At 40.2% G+C, this 7,100-nt stretch overlaps 1 long non-coding RNA gene across 1 annotated transcript; it reads left to right on the top strand.

Moving 5' to 3' along the window:
• Positions 1 to 1,505: 1,505 nt before the first annotated feature.
• Positions 1,506 to 6,415, top strand: LOC122934665. Its single transcript, XR_006388672.1, has 3 exons — positions 1,506 to 1,632; positions 6,035 to 6,236; positions 6,335 to 6,415. It is a non-coding gene; the product is annotated as an uncharacterized LOC122934665 (long non-coding RNA).
• Positions 6,416 to 7,100: the final 685 nt, after the last annotated feature.

Here is a 7,100-nt window from a genome sequence, read left to right as displayed (position 1 = left end):
TGTTAGTAGCATCTCACTGTAGACTATAGCTATAATCACAAATTCTCAAATGCTTGACTGTTAGTAAAGACCTGTTGATGATATTTTTTAATATGTATAACAATGTTGCATCTGGTTGATGCTATTAGCCTGAAGATAGTAAATAAATGAACCTTGCCACATGTTGAAATAAACAAGATAACATGCAGATATGTTGATTGGTTATCCTATAGGGGAAAATGCAGTCCCCTGCACTAATCTCATGCCGCTTCTATGTTGAGAAGCAATTGCTATGCCCACTGTTGCGCCGAATGTATTTAGGGTTTCCACAAGCATATAATCTTTCCCTGTCTGAAGCTTTAGTACTTAAAAACAAGTCCCAGCTATATTCATGCCGAACAATTGGCATTCCTAATTCCCTGCACAGAAATGCATAGGTTAGTCAAGTCAATACCAATGTTTGTGAGGGTCATGTGTAACATTACATTCTTTCACATTCATATATTGCACATGTGACTTTCCTGTCAACAGCACCAACAGAAGCTGGCAGGCTACTCAGAGGCAGGAGGAGGCCACCCGGGAAAGTGATGTCTGCGGCTCTACTGGGCCCCCAAATCCACCCCCACACCTACTGCCCCACCTGCCCTGGAACATGCCCGCAAGAGGACAATTATTCGTCCCAGAAGAAAGAGGCCTGAACGCGAAGAGGACAGGCTCATTGATTGCCTTGATACCATGGCGCATCTGGTCCCCAAGCTCTCGTGCAAGGTTCATTTCCTCCTCAGCTTGGAGGAAAAAATGAAAAAGGCGCCCAGTAGTCGACAGACAGAACTACGGGAAGCAATAACCAGGTGTATTGACTCCTTCATTCCACCTGATGGCACCACACACCAGACAATTGCACCTCTCCATGCAACACCCATTCACACACACACGTCCCAAACCTACCCACAACCACCCATGCACCATCCTCACAACACATGGAACTAACGCACACAGTCACCCTATGGCTTTCCCTCCACCAGCCTGGTGCACAGCACCACCACCACCACCACCAGACAAATGCAGGTTGGCGTTCACACACGTGGAATGAGGGAGGGAATGCAGGAGGACGAGCCTGACTTTGCGCTCCCCCAATACCAAGATTTGTAGTTTTATCTGTCACTCTAGGCACCTTATCTCCTAATCTTTTTTTTATTTTGCCATATGCTGACATTTAATAAGGATGTATGTAAGTATAGTTCCAGATATTCTTTTAGATCTAAATTTTCAAGGTTTAATATTGTGATTTAGTGTTAATAATTTATTATAAGCTTATAGTTATATTATAATTTTTTTTGAAAAGTACATGTTTTAGGCTAAAATGAATGTGTTGTATAGTGCTATTTTTTTTACTTTCAAATATTAGGGAATAATCAAGTTGTTAGAATAAATTATAAAAGCAATTTTGCATATTTCTGATGTTTATGTAATGGTGTGTCCTTCATCTTTTCATAGAGGATTTCAGAAAAACACGCTGGAGGTCCATCCCTGTTTTACGCGGGACCTGACAAAGTCACGGTTGGCCCCCAGCGGATCCGGAGCAGGGACCACTTGTCCCTATTGTTACGAGAGGGCTCTCCAGTTCCTCCGGCGCACTGCTGACCTCAGAAGGTAGGTTAGAAGACATTGAATTTATTGTGTAAAAACCATCAACAATCTTTATCTGAATTACAACATAAACAAATGTGTATTACTTTGCGCCCTATCACACACACTTATTTTTAACTACAAGTGGGGTTACAATGGCAGTGCGTCGTATGGTTTGCGCTTCGATCGGATTGAGTTCCTCTAGAGCGCTATACAAGGACTTAGTAACATAACATAACAAAATACGTAATTTTGCCCTTTGCTAAACATTAAATTGCCCATTCTTGTGTACCAAAACTTTAAATTAATTTATAAAAAATAACCCTTTAAAAAAAAAATGATTAGTAGTATTGTAATCTCAATTACATTTATAGTTGATAAATGTGAAAACATGTAACACTTGTCTGTGCTGTATCAATATATATATATTTTTGTTTTATAGAACATATACAAGCACAGAGGAGACTCAGCAGAGGGAGGCACCACCCGAGCATGATGTTGAGCCACATGCCGGGCCCTCTGTTGAGCAGGAAGAAGTTGGGGAGAGTGCAGTTCCCCTGTCTGCTCGGCAAGCCTCTGCTGCTACAGAAATAGAATACATTATTTTTACTTTTAAAAATGTGCAGTGCAGACCCTGAGCAGGTAGAAGGCAAATAGAGTCACATGGTAATCTACCAAGCATCATAAGAAATTGCTTGCTTAGAATGGACGGTCAGACCACTCAGACTCAGGAGGAGCTTTTAGCTCACATCCAGGGGCTGCTGGATAGCCTTAGTCCTAATGGTTGGTTCCTCCTAAGCCTTCCAGCCCCTACTTCTTTTGATACTCCCTCCTCTTCTGTCTCTACGTGACCTCTTCCCTCCACACCCCCCCCCCCCTCCTCACACTGGGTATTCTCATGGTCAGGAATCTTTTCTGTCTTTGCTTCAGCCTCATGATCCCAACAGGGGGTCCCGTCCACTGAAGCTAGCTTGTTTTATTTATGTTTATTGGTTTTATTTTATGTGCAAAACACATTCATGGCATGATGCCTTTTTATGTTATTTATTGAAAACCTGACATGAAAATAATGTCAATGACATAAAAATTATTACTGATTGAGTCTATAATGTAGCAGTATAAAAATAGACCGCGCTGACTGTCCGGTGTAAAAATCGTAACTAGTGATCAATATCTCAATACCTAGCACAAAAGTTAGTGTCCGCCACTATATCCACCTTAACTAATTAGAATAATGTCCGGAGTTACTTGCCAATATTTTTTAAAGAAAGATAATACATTACCATTGGAACAAATCGAGTTCATTGGGGAGTGTATCCTATTTATTTTAAAAAATAATTATTTCCAATTTGAGGATAGTTTTTACCTACAAACGTGGGGCACCGCCATGGGGACCAGATTCGCGCCGAGTTTCGCTAATTTGTATATGGGGAGGTGGGAAGAACTTACCATCCTTCCTACCGGCGAGCTCCGCGCAGATCTGGCCCTCTGGCATCGTTTTATTGACGATATTGTTTTTATCTGTAAGGGAGGACAAGATTCACTCCAAATTTTTTTTATGGAAATTAATAAAAATTATTTTTACCTACAATTCACCCCAACCTTCAGTACAGATCGGATATATTTCCTTGATCTAATTATCACCATTCAGAATGACTTAATATTGACTGACACTTACTCAAAACCCACCGACAGTAACAGTTACAACTCATTGGAGAGCTGCCATTTACCAACTTGGCTAACTAACGTGCCACGGAGCCAATTTATCAGATTGAGACGAAACTGCACACTGCTAGAACAGTTTGACAAGGAGGCCAAGGTATTAGTAAATAAATTCGAGGAGAAGGGCTATAAGACTGCTGAATTGGAGAAAATAGTCAGAAATAGCACTAATTGACAGGAAGTCACTTATACATAAAAAGGTTAAAAAGGAGGGCAACAAGAAAAAACCCAACCAGAGAGTGAAAACTACTCTTTTAAAATTCCCATTATAACACAGTACAGCGAAAAAGAGAAGACTTTCAAAAAAAATTATTAAACATCATTGGGACGTCCTCAAACAAGACAAAGTAATAGGGGAAAAAATAACCAAATATTTGGGGAATATAATAGCCCCGTCGGTTAAAACAATAATCAAAAAGAAAAATTAAAAAATAACATCTAGGATTGAGAACACCAAAACAATAATCCGCAACATTAATTCTGGTTTCTTTCCATGCAAAATTTGTAAAGCCTGCCACACAATAAGTAAGACCAAACCAATAAACACCATAAAGGGTGCGCAGAGAACATTTGAGATAGAGGGTCACCTCACCAAAATTATATGTGGGCAGAACTAAAAGGACCTTACAAACCATCGCTAATATAAAGAAAAAATTTGATGGTCACCCATTGTCCCGACATTTTGCTGAAAAACATGGAGGGATTTTTAGAGGATCCACGTTTGGCGCGTTGGAACATATTAAGCCTGATCAACGAGATGGGGACTACATTAGAGCAATGTCCAGAAACGAAAGTAAGTGGATTTTTAATTTGAACACCCTCGCACCAGTGGGACTAAATCAGGAGATTGAATTGTTTGCTTTTCCATAGTGTCCATGATCATAAAATCATTGGAAAAAAATACATATAATAATCTATTATGATAATTAGAGGGATAATGTAACCCACATTTTCTGAAACTGCACAATACAATATACCATCCTATGTTTTATAACACATATTCTCTCTGAGACCCGGTCTCCTTGAAGCCTCCAATCCATTCTAATAGTAGAAATGTTAAAATGAAAGATTTGATATGTGATGTGGGGAGTGATGGGTTAACTGGTGACCATGGAGACGGGCGCCTATTTACTCGTGGAGAGAACAACCAATACTCATCCCTGATATAGAAAGCAATAGGGAGTACAAGTCGCGCAGTACCTACATATATGTTGCACACATCATTTATTTGATATCCAATTGTGGCGATACCATTGCGGTACCGCTGCGTCAGTTAAAACTCAGTGCAAGCGCCGGTGTATTACTACTGTTTTACCAATACTCATCCCTGATGAAGAAATTCTGTAATTTTGAAACGCGTTGGTGGTATTCTGGTCTTAGAGAGCATCCATCCTGAGTGTGACGTCACACGAAAGCAGCGTCCTCGTGGATCACCAGCCTGGGTTTCCCTCATGTGCACGCGTCACCGGCCGGGATCGCGCGCGTTCGCAAGTGGAAACCTGAAGATTCAGCTATCCTAACTATCCTCCAATACAAGCACCAGGAAGGTCAGAAAGGAGTCCGCACAACATAGCAACACAGGCAAGTGATATTACACACATATATATACCGGTACTGCCTTCTTTATCTGTGGAAATAGATGACTTACTGGAACAACTTATTGGCAAGTAACTCCGGACATTATTCTAATTAGTTAAGGTGGATATAGTGGCGGACACTACCTTTTGTGCTAGGTATTGAGATATTGATCACTAGTTACGATTTTTACACCGGACAGTCAGCGCGGTCTATTTTTATACTGCTTCTTGATTTGCTTCATTCTCTGTAGGGTTTAGGCAATTTTTTTCCCCTAGTGTAGACCTGCAGCGGCACACTCCGTAGAGTGTTATTCGGTGTATGCTACAACACATTCTGTTTTTGCTAAATCAGGCAGCGCGGGTTCCCTTTGATTGTTTGAGTCTATAATGTATTCATATTATTATTACTCCAAAAGTCTTGTGGGAAAGTGTGACTTTAAAATAAGTCAACATAAAACAAAATGGGGTTTACATTAGGGAAAATCTTGGTGCTTTTAAAGGAGTTATGTAAGAAAAAACAACAACTCACAATTGGCTTGGCCCCTCACACACGATGTGCTTATTATGTCCCTCCTATGCACAAACAGATTTAGAAAAAATTTGATAGGGTTATACAGGTATTAGTAAAGCACCAACACTAAAAAATATAACAAACATATTGTGATTTATTCACACATTAGACAGGAAACAGTAATCAAATCACAAAGTAAATACATTACCAATAAATACATTATAAAACATGCATCAATGGTCACATCTAGGGGTCAGCGAGTCCACTTTAAATGAAACATTCAAAGTAGATTTGCTCCTCCTTAGTGAAATTAGAGGATACATGTGGGAGCTTTGGATTCAACGCAGAATGGAGTGAATGGTACCAATGCCAACCTACCATTCACTCCATAAAAAGCAGGCCCAGAAATAATAATGTACTCAAACAGGACTGTTAGCTCCAACTTACATAAATAATTTCTGCTTTTCATGTCTGTGTAATGAAGCTCCAAGGAAGACAGAGACAAATCCAGGGTTGCAAATCAAATTTCCAACATATTATAAGTTATTTGTATTTTGCCTACTAATTGTCAGCAATAAATAAATTACAAATATTTACATATCATCATTCTTGCCAGGGTAATGAACCTTCTTGTGAAGAAAAATAATGAGCAAAACTATCACGTAAGGCATTTACTTCAGCGCTAGCTAGAACCTCAGCATGGAAGACACGGATGCTATAAAGCAATACATGCACCCGGGCGACCTGAAGGAAGCAGATAAAGACACGCTAATAAAGGCTGGATGTATTTTGAACAATTTGGACAGTAAGACACCGAGGTAAGAGTTTTTTTTTTATATCCTTATTTAAATTCAGTTTTTATGGTTCCTCACTCAGTTCTCACTTCATCCACTGTACCTACAAAATAACTTCATAGACCTTAATCAAGAAAGAGGCGGAGGAACAGGAGGAAGAACGACAAAGAAGATCACGAAGTTCTGGCCGACGTTAAAGAAGCATGCTTTAAGAGGCAGCTGGAAAGGTGTCCAGTGAGACTTGACCATCCGCTTCCATCATTGATGACTTGTAAACAAACCAGTCAGCACCATGCTCAGTAATGTCGGGACAGATGGACAAGGAGCTAGTACAAGATGCGTATAGATGATGTCGTAGGTAAGTTATTTTTCTGCCGAATAAAATGAGATGAAGGCACTGTCATTTGGTGTGTATATTTTACAGACTATTTTAACATTATTTTTGTAATGATTTCTCGTAGAAAACTTCAGGAGTCTTCCTACAGAAGAGATGGTTGGGATCTACCTGGAGCGACAGGGCTGGACAAGGAACATCCCCAAAGCTGCTGATGTTTTAAAGTCTTAAACCCCACGATTCTCAAAGAAAGCACAAACCACTTTCCTAACTTTGAGGCAAAGGTGGTGTCTCAGGAGTGAGCAGGGCTAGTCCCTGTCAAGGACCAAGCGAAAGATAGATTTGCCTTGAAGACCACTCGAGTCTTTAAAAAAGGAGACATTGTGTGTGACTATCATGGAGTCCTGGTGGATGGAAAAGGAAAGGATTTGCAGCACACCCTTACAGATGAGAAGTGCTGCACCTACTTCTTAAGGCACAAAGGTGTGTCTGAACGCCACGAAGGCTCCATGTGACTGTCACCCCAATATCCCGTCTAAGTTTGGCAAGCTGAT

This window comes from Bufo gargarizans, chromosome 4 (assembly GCF_014858855.1).
Source record: "Bufo gargarizans isolate SCDJY-AF-19 chromosome 4, ASM1485885v1, whole genome shotgun sequence".
NCBI classification, from domain to species: domain Eukaryota; kingdom Metazoa; phylum Chordata; class Amphibia; order Anura; family Bufonidae; genus Bufo; species Bufo gargarizans.
This window is presented reverse-complemented; position numbering and strand designations above follow the sequence as displayed.